Source organism: Lissotriton helveticus, chromosome 8, assembly GCF_964261635.1.
Source record: "Lissotriton helveticus chromosome 8, aLisHel1.1, whole genome shotgun sequence".
Taxonomy (NCBI): domain Eukaryota; kingdom Metazoa; phylum Chordata; class Amphibia; order Caudata; family Salamandridae; genus Lissotriton; species Lissotriton helveticus.
The window spans coordinates 40,326,107-40,340,828 of NC_136069.1; the positions used below are offsets into that span (position 1 = coordinate 40,326,107).

Genomic DNA, 14,722 nt, shown 5'->3' on the forward strand with positions numbered 1-14,722 from the left:
CAGTGCCATGGTCTGCCGAATGTCAGGAGAGTTTTTCTGAGTTATGAAATGCACTGTGTTCAGCTCCTGTATTGGGTACACCCGATTACAGTAAGCCATTCACGCTCTATGTCCACGAGAGAGAAGGTTGTGCGTTGAGTGTTTTGACACAGAAATTTGGTGATAAACAACGCCCTTGTGCGTATTTTTCATCAACATTAGATCCGGTAGCTAGAGCGTTGCCTAGTTGCTTGAGAGCTACGGCCGCAGCTGCAGCCTCCATTCGACAATCTGCTGGTTTAGTAATGAACAACATGTTAGTGGTTATGGTTCCTCATGCTGTGGATACACTCATGAACCGAACCAAGACGCAGCACCTTACCAGTGCTAGATTATCAGGGTACGAACTGACACTGCTAGCGAGTCATATTCAGATCAAAAGATGCAATGTATTGAATCCAGCAACATTGGTGCCGACTAGTCAAGAGTCGAGTGATTCCGAACCACACGACTGTTGTTTCAGAACTGAGGAAGAAACAAAAGGACGAATTGATTTAAAAGACACTCCGTTATCAGATCCAGATGGCACGTTGTATGTTGATGGGTCTTGCTTCAAATTGGAGAATGGTGACGTGACTGCTGCCTATGCAGTAACGACTTTGAGTACGATTGTGGAGACTGCGAGAGTGAGTCAGAATTCTGCCCAGGCAGCAGAATTGATCGCGCTAACAAGAGCGTGCATTTTAGCTAAGGGAAAGAGAGTGAATGTGTTCACAGATAGTCAGTACGCGTTCGGCGTGGCCCATAGTTTTGGCCGTTTGTGGAAAGAGAGAGGTTTCATTACGTCCCATGGGACTAAGATCCAACATGGTCAGCTAGTTAATGACTTGTTGGAATCTCTAACCTTGCCGACTGAAGTTGCGATTGTGAAATGCAGTGCTCATAAAGCAATCACGGATGATGTTGGTCGTGGGAATGCTTTTGCTGATGAAACCGCAAAACAGACAGCTAGAAATATGATGAGTAGAATGTATGTTGCAACGTCTGCAAGATGGATTTCAGAGTCTGGAATGTGTGAGGACACAGTGGAAAGCGTGAAAGAAATTCAGAAAGAGGCGACTGAGGAGGAAAAGCTTGCATGGAAAGAGAGCACGGGTAAATTGGACTCGAGTGGGTGTTGGATTGACTTGTCGGAACAACAGCGTTGGATGTTGCCTAATGCGTATGTGCTTGCAGTAGTAACGATGGCACATGGAGCAGCGCACATCAGTTCTAAAGGGATTTGTAAGATGTTGGCTCCAGTTTGGAAGAATGATGGGATTAGTAAGTGTGCAGAAAGAGTGGTGAGAAACTGTATGGTATGCTTGATGCATAACCCTGGCAAGGGAGTCCCCACACCCGCTGGTCATTTCGCTCCTCCTTCCTGCCCCTTCGAAGTGATCCAGCTAGACTTCATTCACATGGATCGTTGTAATAATCTAAAGTACGTCCTAGTGGTAGTCTGTGCTTTCTCCAGATGGATCGAAGCATACCCACTGAAGGACAATACTGCTTTGTCCACTGCCAAAATCCTTCTTAAAGAATACTTCCCCAGATTCGGAATGCCACGGATTGTATGGTCAGATAACGGAAGTGAGTTCGTAGGGAAAGTTATGCAGAGTGTGTGTGCCGGTTTAGGGATTAAACAAAAATTCCACAGTGCGAATCATCCCCAGTCCGCGGGTTTAGTTGAGGGTTACAATGGCACCCTTAAACTGAAACTTGCTAAGATACAAGCGTCCACGGGTTTGTCCTGGCCAGATGCACTGCCTTTGGCTCTGTTATCTACAAGAGCAACTGTGCATTCTAGAGTAGGATTTAGTCCATATGAAATCATTTTTGGTCATCCTGCAAATGTTTGGGGGGTACCTAGACCGAAAGAATTTAAGCAGCTGGAATACCCAATGTTAATTGATTACCTTTTTGACTTGACTGCTAAATTGAGTCTTATTCATCAACAGGTTTTCGAGGCATTACCAAAGGCACCGGAAAGTCCAGGCCACCAGCTAAAACCAGGTGACCAGGTGGTCATTAGGAATTTTGGTCGGACAAGGAATCTCCAACCCAGATTTGTCGGACCATTCCAGGTCTTGTTGGCAACGAGGACCGCTATTCGTGTGGCTGGCCGGAAAAATTGGATTCATGCAACACACGCCAAACGGGTGCCGCTGCCGCTTCCTTATGACAACTGGGTAAAGAAAGGAATCAGTGCCTCTGAAGCAGAACAAATACCCAGTTTCATCCCTTTCAGTGATGCAGAACTGATCACTGATACATCAAACTCTGGCTCTCCTCCTGAAACTGCTCTTTTGAAACCTGAACATTTGCCATCTGCACCAAAAGAACATTTGCCATCTGCAAACGTGAACATTGCAACGTCGGCTGAAAATACATTGTTTCCAGATCAGACAGCTCCTGCAAAACTGAGATACAATTTGCGGCCTCGCAATATGGACAAATAAAGCAGGAAACTGCCTATTTTTCACATTTGAATTTTCTGATACATTGCCTCCAGCCAGGAAGTTTGCTATTATTTTGTTGTTTTAAATTTTGCCTTGCTGTCTGGGTAGCCGTAGGGTCGTGGCTGTGTGCTTAGTTGAATCTGCGGGGGTCAGACACAAGGTCGATCTTTCTGTTAGTTCTGGGAACTCCCAGGACTGATAGAGGCATTTTCATCTACGTACACATCATCAGTGGTCACGAACGGATTGTAGAAGATGGAGCTTCCTGAGCTGCAACGAAAGAATGTAATTTATGTTCGCAGAAATAGACTGTACAGAATACTTCACAGCAAATGCTTTCTAACGCAATGTGCAGTTACATTTTTAATTGTTTTAATAACGTTGGTGGGTGGAATCATCTTTGGTGTGCATTTAATTTTCATGCCGGTAACTACAGTACCTCCCCTTGATCCTACTACTTCTACGGTTTCTTCTATGCATTCTTTTCACTCGTTTCCTGAACACGAACAAGCTCGACGCTCAGAATTTATTAACAATACATTTGTACAGCTCTTGCATCAACACCAACTGGTAGTTAATACTACAGACTGCTAGGTGTGTGGCTTGATACCTCACACTATGGATAAAGGCATTCCCTATCTAGTCTTGCCTTTTAGCTATAATGGATCATTCCAGGCCTTTCAGACCATTTTTTCCTATGCCCTTGAGACCTATCCTCCGCGTCCACCACGGTCCACTAAATACAACTCAGCCAACAAAGCTTTAGTCCAGGGAATTATTGACATGATTAAAGACGTCAATAATACTCCATCATACCCTAGAGATGAATTACGGGTGTATTTGAGTTGGAACTCTACAGAGTATCGCCTTAGTTTGGGAGAAAGCAAGCGTAAAAGCTCCACTTCAGTCTGGGTCGTGCCTCACCGAGGTCAGGTCTGTTTACAAGGAAATGGAAGAAATCTGAGAGCTCAGCTAGGGAGGGGTGAGTGCGTTGAGACTTACGTATTTCCGTCTAACTCCTCCCCTGCCTTCCTTACTGCTAGGGGTACTTACTTCATCTGTCAAGACAGAGCGTATACATGGCTGCCTGCTGACTTCTCAGGTTCATGTTATATTGCTCGATTGTTACCTCCGACATACACTGCTTCTTCAGACTATCACAAGACCAGAGTAGCAAGAGGTGTCTTCAGCAAGGAAGATACCGCTGGTCAGGAAGCTGGAGACTTCTTCAAAGGTTTCCTTCCGTTTTGGGGGCCTATGGCCAATAGTAGAAATCTACGTCAACTAACACGGGTAGTTGAATCTACTATTACAGAAACTGCTGGTGCCCTTAGTAACTTAACAGCTGAGCTTCAGGCGGATCGTCTCATGACGTTACAGAACCGAATGGTTCTAGACGTAATACTTGCAGATCGAGGTGGGGTATGCAGAATGATCCAATCGAGCTGCTGTGTTTTTATTCCCAATAATGCTCCAACCGTCTATGAAGCGATCTCTAAGCTACACAAGATTTCCGGCTCTATACACGTAGACAAAGGAAACTGGTCCTTCATGGAGTGGTTTTGGACTCTGGTATCAGCGTGGGGATGGAAGGTTCTGATGGCCATTGGTGTCATCCTAGTATTTCTGTTCTCGTGCTGCCTTATTATCCAATGTGGTCCCGCTTTGTGTAGTCTCTGTGCTGCAACCTGTTGCAGAAAACCACCTACATTTGGAGAGAAGGTACGAGACAAGATGATGATGCAGCAACATGTCACTGACCTAATGAGCATAGAGTTAGATTCTGACATAGACTGAGTAATTGCCTATGTAAGGGCAAAAGGAGGGTCTGAGGTTCCGTGACGATTTGAACCCGTGTTTGTAACATTGTCGCAAATACATAATTTTGGTATCAGTGAACCGCAAATGATCCATTTAGTATATCCTGGTGTTTTCGCTATGCTACGAGCAAGAGCACTCCTGTTATGAACACATTTCTGATCTACCCGTGGCATCCAACTTAGAACAAGGAAGCCATTTTGTATTCCTTGCCCTCACATAGTCAATGGACACGCAATGACCTCTTTCTGTTAAGGACACGTAGGCTTTAGCCGGCGATTCACCTTGCTAGTGACACGTGCACCTTAGGCCAGCAACGCTGTGGCAGCATGACTCAGCAAGAGCTGCCTCCCCAGCCTGAGGCCAGTCCTGCTATACTGGTTCTCGTGTTCGTTGGCCTGATCATGATTAGGCGGCCGAAGCCGGTAACCGTGCCCATTTACGACCCACAAACATCTCTTATCCTGCTTTTCTATCTTCTGCACCTGGCTCTGCTCCTTTCCTTCTGGGCTTTTATTAGGGGGGGGTAACGAAATTTACGATGAGGCGGTCCGGGTCTTGAATGAAAAGTTGACATGGGATTATGATGGAATAGTGGGAACCCCTCGTTCGTAATGTTTTGACATCAGATATTGTTGACGATTCCTGTGCAACGCCAAATATTTATTGTTTTAGATACGAAGTTTTTGGAATGTGCTAACATGTAAAGAATTTGCCTGAAGCCCAATATTCAGTATATAAGGAGCAACCCTCTTTGTACAAATTGAACAGGCTCCTGGATACTGCCCGTGTGCAGTTTCTGTGACTTCTGTGTCCCTGCAGTAATAAACCTTTGGTCTTTGACGCCGCCATCGAGAAGCCCGTGTTTCTGTTTATTTTTGCACCAAGACAGGTAGAACTCCGGGGTCTTCGGGTGTTATCCCTGACACCTCTGGACAGAACCAAAAAGTCCAGAACTCCAAGTTAATGGAGATCATTCCAGCTAATTCTAACAGTCACACGAATAACATATTCCTAGACGACTTCAATTTATACTGGGATGACAATAATGACAAACAGATCAACGTACATAAAGACTTTCTAACAGATCTAAACCTCACTCAAACCTGCACACAACCAACCCACTCGAAAGGGGCTACCTTAGATTGGGTAATTTCAAGGAATAAAGATGTTACAATCCAATCAATTGGTCCTTGTGATTGGTCAGATCACCAAGCCATAACCTTCCTGATACCCACAATGAAAAAGAGCAAAACGGCGCAGCCAGTCAAACAAAAAAATGGACCAGAGACATCAAATATCCTAATATTGAGATACTAGTAGCAAGATGCGAGAAGGAACTAAATCCGCCTAACAACTTGCTGAACGCTAACAAACTCTCTGAACACTACACTAAGTCAATGACGAAGATAGTCAAGGTACCAAGCTCAGAAAATAGAGCTTTCAGCGGGAAGCAGACCAGCCAGGAGCGCCAGAGATATGCTGCTGAAACCACCCATCTTTCGGAAGAAGAAGACATACGACAGAGCTTTCTCCAGAGCAGCCCCCAAAATCTGGAACTCACTCTCTCCAAGCATTAGAAAAATTCTAAACACAGCAACATTTAAGAAGGAAGCGGAGAGCTTCCTAATGAGCAAGTTCCTGCCATAGGGCCAGACGACTCTTTAATCGGTAAGACTAATACACAAACGTCAATCAGGAGCCGCTCATGTTGTAGACTCCACAGAAAGCACATCAGAATCATGTGTAAAGAAATAATGTTACTTTTACTAAAACGAATAAGAATGGCATATACAGGAATATTATATATAGTAATGCTGCTGTTTTTGTTGACACCGATAAGAAAATCATGTCATGTACAGGAATTTTTATATAGTAACGCTACTGCTTTTATTGAAACGGATAAGAAAATCATGTACAGGAATTATATATAGCTATTCGTATTGTATCACAAATGTTTCAAATATTACTTTACGAGCTCTGGTACCCAAGGGTCAAGTCCGCGCTATATAAAACTCTATAAATAGATTAATCTACCCACATTATCGGCAGAGATAGACAGGCATTAAAGCAAAACTTCACTGTGGAAGAGATAGTGAGTCGCCCTGGACCAGTGCACCGCAACGATAGTTGTGATTCCCAAAAAAAGGTAAATCTATGGTCAAGTGTCGGTCATACAGGCTGATTTCATTTTTAAATACAGAGACAAAAGTGTTGGCAAAGGCTCTGGCAACCAGATTACGGACTGTGATCTCCACATTGGTCCATCCGGATCAATCGTGGTTCATGCCCCGCAGGGGCACGCGGCATAACCTTCGAAGGCAATATGGGGTGTTACCCTTGACAAGAACGACACAAACTGAAGAGGCCGTGCTCCTCTTCCTGTATGCGCAAATGGCCTTCAACAGTATCGAATGCCAGTTCCGGTTTACAACTCTGTGTAGAATGGGCTTCCGACCCCGCTGCTGAGCATGGGTAAAACTTCTGTATCAAGACCCACAGGATAGGGTGAGAGTCAATGGAGAGGTATCTCGCTCCTTCCCACTCACAAAGGGCACAAGACAGGGCTACCAGCTCTCGACGATGATTTTTACACTGGCACTAGAGCCCCTCGCAGCCTGGGTTCGTAACGATCCAGGTTAGGTTTTGGTAGGCTCAGAGGAGCAGGCGTTTGCTGCCGGTCATCGCTGGTGTATTCAGTTCAGTTCAATCAACTTTATTCCATTCAAAAGAATCATAAAAGTTTAAAAGAAGCTCATACATTCATTTTAAAATACAAGATATTTTAAAATACCGAAAGTTTTAGCAGGCAATGCACAACAATTAGCACCAAGATAGATAACAAACAATACAATTATTCATAGTTCATATCGTTTCCTGATTAAAAGAGCAATTCTAATAAAACTGAGCACATAGCTACAAATAGTGGCATGTGATAATGACCTCAAATATTCAAAACCTTCTTTGTATGTACAGGGACGAATATCCTGTAAAATTAGTTTAATGAATCGAGCTCTTGGGTCTTTGTAAAGTGACCAAAAAAGCATAAAGTGCATTGTGCTCTGTTGGGCTGCGTTATTACATGGGCAAGGGGGAAGTCTCTCACACCATCCCCCCTGTTTCGGAAAAGCCACAAGAAAGTGCCGTGCAATTAAACACTCCGGGTTTCCATAATAATTATCAAGGCCTATCTTATAAAATGTTTCCTTGACATAGCGTAGCCATGGAACCGCCATTGCATTGTCAAGGTTCATGCAGTCTCTTAAAAGGCCTCTTGAAAATAACAGATCTTCTGAAGTCCAAATTTTCCACCATAAAAGCAATTGGGAAATATGGATTCTGTCACTCACATATTCTAAACCTACCTCGGAATGGCAGAATAATGTTGGAAAACTGCTGGGGATAGATAAGAGGCGTTTTAAAAATGTATTCTCCAATATTTGAATCTGGGCACTTTTATGATATCCCCACACCCATGACCCATAGGTGGCTACTGACAGACATTTGGATTTGTACAGTATTTTCATTTCAGCCATCAGCTTATGGAGAAGTGTACTGGCAAATCGAAAAAAGCCCCTCTACGGTTCTACTAGTTTGTTGCCATCTAAATGTAATCAAGTGATCCCAGCTCAACTTTTTATTAAAAAGATTCCTCAAATAAGTAAAATTTGATTCTTTGTCACTAGCGGTGTTGTTGACCATGTAATTACGCGTTTTAGTTTCATTTGGGCCACACACCATGATAAAAGATTTACTAAAATTGACCTTAAGATACAATCCTGACATGAACTCATTGCAAGCATTCAAACATTTTTGCAAACTGTTTGCCGTTAGAGTCATCAGCACTGTGTTGTCCGCATAGGACAATAAGGGTACCTGTTTACCATCTATTCTTGGAAAGTCCAATTTTGTTGTAATAAAAAATGTTCCAGACCATTTGTATATATTAAGAATAGGAATGGAGCCAATATACAGCCCTGGAGTCCGCCCTCAGTTGAGGCAATTGGCTTGGTCTTTTCGCCACTAGGACCATACCGGAGGACTACAGCGGTAGCTGAATGCAATCTACGCAGCAGGGTAACAAGCGGTTCCTTGAATCCCATAGTGTCCATTATTACCCACAGCTTTCCTCAACACACTGTGTCGAAGGCGCTAGACAAGTCCATGAAGGCCAGAGGGATTGAAACACCCCTGGCCCTCAAGTACTTGCCCATAATCATAGACAGGTTGAGGCACTGCTCCGCTGTTCCCCTTCCCTTCCTGAAGCCATATTGGGTGTTCACAATAATACCCGAAGTATTAGCCCATGACTCCAAATGTGCAAGGATTTCCCTCCCCAACACCTTCAAGACGCATCTAATAGGGAAATCGGCCTATAACATTTGGGGTAATTTCTGTTTCCCTTTTTAAAATTTGGCGCCACCACTGCTTCTTTCCCTGTAGATGGAACGCGACCCACAATTACAGCTTTAAAAACATTAAGTAACAAAGGTGCCAGATTTGTGTGGTGTTTTTAAATAAATCCAGGGGCACACCGTCTGGCCCTGGTGCTTTTAGGGGAATGCCTTTTCTCAATGCCTCCTCTACTTCACTCAAGGAAAGTGATGAACTAAGCTGTTGCGCAGTCTGCATGTTAAAAGTTATGTCATCCTCACACTCACTTAATAGGACACCCCTTGGGTTGAATATTTTGGAAAGATGGGCCTCCCAATCGACCCCATTATGTTGGTATCCATGGTCCTAGTTTCATCACAAAAAAGCAGGCGATTTAACACCTCCCAAAAACTCCTTGAATCCTTCAGAGCACTTGCTCTTTCGAGGTCATCCCAAGCTTGCTTTCTCAATTCGTCTTTTCTCTGTTCAATAACTTTTTTTTAAGTTTGCCTAGCTGTTTTTACCACATCCCTCTCTTGAGGAACTACGTGTAGCGCCTTCTTCAATCTAGTCTGAGCTTCAGAACACTCAGCGTTAAACCACCTTATTACTGGGTAACTACCTTTTCTTCCTTGTTTAAACATATTTTGGCCACACCCTCACAAATGGCTTCGAAACTCTGTATTATTGCATCTGGCTGTGATGTTTCATTTAGACAGGTCATCACTTGCGTTAAAGTAGTTTTGATAATAGACTCCTCAAAGACCTTAGGATTCATCTTTTCCCATTTTATCATTATCCCTGGTTGTGGTTACATTTCATTCGACAATCAAAAGTCTTGCCCTTTCACGCCACAGTGTGTAAGGATACAATAAGAGGGTTATGGTCGCTGGCTGGGTTTGGTTCAACCGCAAAATCATCAATGAGGTGTGAATATCTACTAGAGATCAACATAAAATCAATTGTACTTACGTGATTCCCCCCCCCCCCCCCCCGAAATGTTGGGTATTGCACCATTGAAGTACTAGCCATGGTAGTAATCACACATAGGTCATTAACCACAATAATAGAATTTAACGTGTCACCCTCTATAGTGTGTTTAAAATGTGCCAAGGTTTAATCAGTAGTATCAACTAGCCCACAAGCCTAACTCCCACTATACTGACATAGGTGCAGTTAAAATCTCCTACCCACATAACACACAAAGGGGAGACCTTCCCTGCCATCCTAACCATCTCCATATCGAGGGAATCAATAACATCGGGATTCTGTGTATCAAAGATATTATAATACCAGTTGACCAATAATAAGGGTACATTGATCACATTAAAACACAAGGTCAGCTGGTAGTATGTGGAGTCAATTACTTTTACTGTTCTTAATGAGTCATGTTGTACCGAAATTAAAGTAGCGAGTCCTCCCTTAGCCCTCCCTGCTAATGATGGTTCAGCCTGAACTTTTAGTGAGTTATTGCTATCCAGAAAGAAGTCCCTCCTACTCCACGTTTCTTGGAACACAGATGATATCAAAGGTTTTAATATACTGAACCCATGCCTCATCCAATAACCTTCGTGAACTACCTGCCACATTGCAGGAGATTAAACGGAGACTGCGCCTATCGGGTTGGCAACTTTGTGTGCATATGGGATTGCCATACCCACTAGTCAACAGTTGATCAACTTGCATGGTTAATTCCAACCCAGTAGCTTCTATTGTGTATAGGGAATATTTACAGACAGTGTCCATGGGGAGTGTATACACTTTAACATTCCTACTTAAGTTGGGAATGATCTCTAATACATTAGCGTTGTTCTCGGATACACTTATTTTTTACTTTAGTCAGTCTATTTCTGCCAGACTACTTAATGGCTCGAAACGGATATTGTGAAACCATGGTGGAAACTGTGGATGCTGTTTTATACTTAATTGGCTCTCTTTTCACACTAAGTGCGGGCGCAGTCTGGATGGTCGATAGAAAAAACCCAAGGGTAGTATGGAACTCCTTGAATCATCTATAGGTTGATCAGCCATCCTATCTAGTATGGACCTTACCAGGCCCGGAGGCCTGAAGGTAAGCATGGGCGTAAAATCCGTTCCGCTCGCGGATTTTGCGTATTTTCGGCAAATTCGCAATCTGCGAACTCTCGCGAACTTGCCGAAAATTCGTAAAATCCGTGCGAAGCGGATTTTTTGCTTGGTTGCACTTGCCAACTAGAATACTATACAATTTCGCGGGAGTAAACACTTGCGAACACGTAGATGCGGCGGGCAGCGACAATCTCGCAATTGCGAGATTGCAAAATTTGCAATTTCGCACAAGAAATCCACCAGCAGGCAGCATAAACCTTGAAAATTATGATTTTTATCAGAATAACTCCGCAGGTTGACATTTGCCTGCACTTTTTCTTTACAAGGAGTCCATTTTGGGGGGGGGGTGGGAAAGAAGTGCCCCACAGTCTCCAACTTCCTGTTCCTGTCCAGCAGGCTCCTCCCAGTGCTTTCTTCATGTGCTGGTCACTTTGATTTGGATCTTGACCTGGAAGGATTACTTTTTGTGGATGCTGCTGGATATTTGGATTTTTGCAAAACTGAAAGCACTCAGCAGGTGCAAAAGTTCAATCTTATCATTAGTAACCATTCCCTGTAGTGCTTCCTGAGGGGCCCCTTCAGAGTTAATTTGCTCACTTGCAACTATTCTATGACCCTGCTCTGACCCTCACAGCAGGCTCAGAGAATAGCTACAAGTATACAACAAAGGTCCTGTTAAAAAAAATTATACTGCAACAGAAAGCAATTACAGACAAAACTAAAAGCACTCAGCAGGTGCAAAAGTTCAATCTTATCATTAGTAACCATTCCCTGTAGTGCTTCCTGAGGGGCCCCCTCAGAGTTCAGTTGCCTACTTGCAACTATTCTATGACCCTGCTCTGACCCTCACAGCAGGCTCAGAGAATAGCTACAAGTAGGCCACAAAGGTCCTGTGAAAAAAGATTGCACTGCAACAGAAAGCAAATTACAGATAAGGAAGCAGGTGCCAGCCAGACTGGAAGTTTAAATTCAGTGACACATTAATCAACCCCAAATTAATTCATGTCAGTTGAAGCAGGGCAGGTGTGCTTGCTTTTTTTCACCCCCATAATCTACAGTGATAAACCAACCAGAGAGTGGCAGTGATGTACCAGAGGGTGGCATGGGTGTACCAGAGGGTGGCAGTGGTGAAACAGAGGGTGCTGTGAACCTGTGATGATGAACCAGATGTAGAAACAACATAGTCGCGGCCGTTGCGAGCCGACAAGTAAGTTTGCAATTGCGAACTGGTACACAACCCTCGCGAACTGGCAGAAATCCTTGCGAACACAAAAAAAACCCAAAAATCCGCAAATTCGCGAGAGTTCGCGGATTTTGCGGATTGCGAATCCGTAAATACGCAAGTTCGCGGATTGCCAATTCGCAAAATCCGCCCATGCTTACCTGAAGGTCAATACAATGCTGGTGTATTACGGACACTCAAGAAGAACTTCCAAGGTTGCCGGTCTAGTCTTTCGCAAGCTGATGCTGGCAAGTGGAAATGCTCGGCAGTGAAGAACGTTGGCAGCATTCGAAGCCGCGCGCTTCGCCAACAATTCAAGAGAGAGTACACTTAGAGTAATTTTTAGTTAGTCAGGAGTCAGTGTGGGGAATTCTTTCATCGTGACAACTTAGTTTAAAACTAGGTTATTATTGTGCGTCGAGTAGGATTGAGAGGATTTATAGGGATCTATTCGCCAGAGATTTCATTCAATTCTGCCCAACTATAAAATTCACTCACTTGTTCTTCACATGGCGACTCAGAGTCCTTGAAGAGTCTTCAGTCTTCTGAACCACAAGTACCCCATTGGGAAAAGAAGAAAAAGAACAATGTGTTATTAAGTGCAAGAAATGTTACACATTACAAGTTTCGAGAGTAGTACTTACCAAAAGACAAATAAGCAAATAGGAGAGAGGCAAAGGTCTTAGCTCAACTGGGTAAGAGAGAGCGAGAGTACAGGAAGAGTATGTTGAGCACAGGAAGAGGAGCAAGTGTTGAGGTTAATAATATTCAAATTCATTTTATTGCACGATTAATTAAAACCTTTGCAAACAAATAAACATATGTTTAAAAAAGCAAAACTGCATCATTGGTAATAATAGATGTGGTTAAATGCTTTAAAAAAAAAAAAATTACAGTAATTCCATAAGATTGCAAGGGAATGAAACTTGGTGTGCGATGCAGCCAGTAATGAAATAAGATGGCACAAAACACAGGATTTGCTGGAGTGCTAATTACTGGGGGCTCCTGTGTAATCCCAGTCTTTAATAATGTTTAAAACTGTAGCAGGCGACAAAAGGTTTGTTGTTTACGGTAGCAGTCTGTAGTTCATCAAATCGTTTGCTCTCCTGGTTTGTTGCGCCCCTTAACAAATCATTCCCATATATGTAATCATCTTGTTCCCTGTCCCATGTTGTTGAGCCGGGGGTGATACAATAATAAAACTGTATATAAATAAAATTAAATGTCGCTATGCTGGCCGCCAGTCCAAGGTGGCCGCAAGAGTCCGTGGGAAACGTGATGATAAACAGAATAGAGAGACTCTTATGAACAGTGTTGTTATACATTCCTCAGAGGCCAGTGGGCCTGAACTGGTGGCCAGTTTGTTAGAGAACTTCCAAGCTTAACTTTGCTTTTGCTGCACTCACAAACCGGACAAGGCTACAGGCCAAGCAGACGTTGCTGCCCTCGAAGCAAGCCTTTACCGCCTCCCTGCACGATCATACCTGGCTTGCAATCAGACGCTGCTTTAATAGTTGTCTTTGTTCCGCTCCCAAGCCATTGCAGATGCATAGTAGATGTAATACATCCTTGTTGATGTCTCCGCATAGTCTGCAATGGTTTGAAGTGTCTGTGCGTTTCCACGGTGGAAGATGACACTTTGCGGGTAGAATTCCCAACCTCAGAAGCAAGAATCTTTCTTTTGTGATTCTCGAGAAACCTGTTCCTAGATATGGTTGGGGCTTTGCCCTCGCATAACTCTGAATTACAAACCAGCCGTGGGCCCTCCTGCTAAGGTTAATAATATTGTATTGTATTAAATGACAGTTCACGCAAGAAGTACACACCAGAAGTAGTAAAGAAGGTGCAGCGCTTTGGTGTAGAAGTGAACTCCAAAAGCAAGGCAGTCTCTTCTCTCTCCCCTTCCCCTTTCCCCCTGACGGGTTTCATGTGAGTGCTTGTTACATAAGGGCTCGGGTGAAGTTCTGTGGGGGAATTCAGAACCCTCAACAGTCTGCTCCAGTAAGTGCTTGACTAGTTTGTGAGTATACAAGTTGGGCCTTGCCACTAAGACAGAGTTTCAGGGCATCAATAGCGAACTGCAAAAACTCCTATGGGATGGAGGCAGCTCCAGAATAGCTCTTTGTAAACTCAAGCGGGGAGTATATGAAGGAGAGCTTCCAGTTCCGGACAATAGAAAATACTAATGGGCCTCACAATTGCCAGTAGTAAACGACTGGGTACCGATTGCAGTGATCTGGCCTTTAAAATTAGACCATTGGGCTATGGGAGAAAGAAGATATCTAGCAGTAGTATATCGTAGAAGGAGGGAAAACAGCTCCCACCACACAAGCAGACAGTAAATGCGAGTTTGGCGTGAAACGCCAAAACACACATGCTCGGAAGGGAAGATGACAGGGAGAGTTCCATTGTGGGATAGTGACCAACTAAGGGAAGTGGGGGCCCTTGAAGGATTCATAAAATGGGAAGTGTTAGGAATTGAAAGTTTGGGAGATATATGGAGGGGACAGGCACAGCTCACTTTCGAAAACCTTAAAATTGATTACGAAATGGCAGTCACAGAAAGATTCAAGTATATACAACTAGGCCATGCTCTATGCCAAAATATCAGAGAGGGGGAGTCTCTCCCGGCTACTCACCTTTGGAAGACAGACTATTAATGGATCCAATGGGATCAAAGGCCGCCTCATTAATATGCAAGAAAATAATGTACAACTCAGCTAATCTGACAGACTCCCTG

General features: G+C 43.6%; 1 long non-coding RNA gene across 1 annotated transcript in view; it reads right to left on the reverse strand.

The window, feature by feature from the left end:
* Window positions 1-14,722, reverse strand: part of LOC144771451 (uncharacterized) — a 219,546-nt gene that overhangs the window by 164,527 nt on the left and 40,297 nt on the right. Inside the window, exon 2 of the long non-coding RNA XR_013599284.1 lies at window positions 12,481-12,527. This is a non-coding gene — a long non-coding RNA (uncharacterized LOC144771451). The remainder of the gene's footprint in view (window positions 1-12,480; window positions 12,528-14,722) is intronic.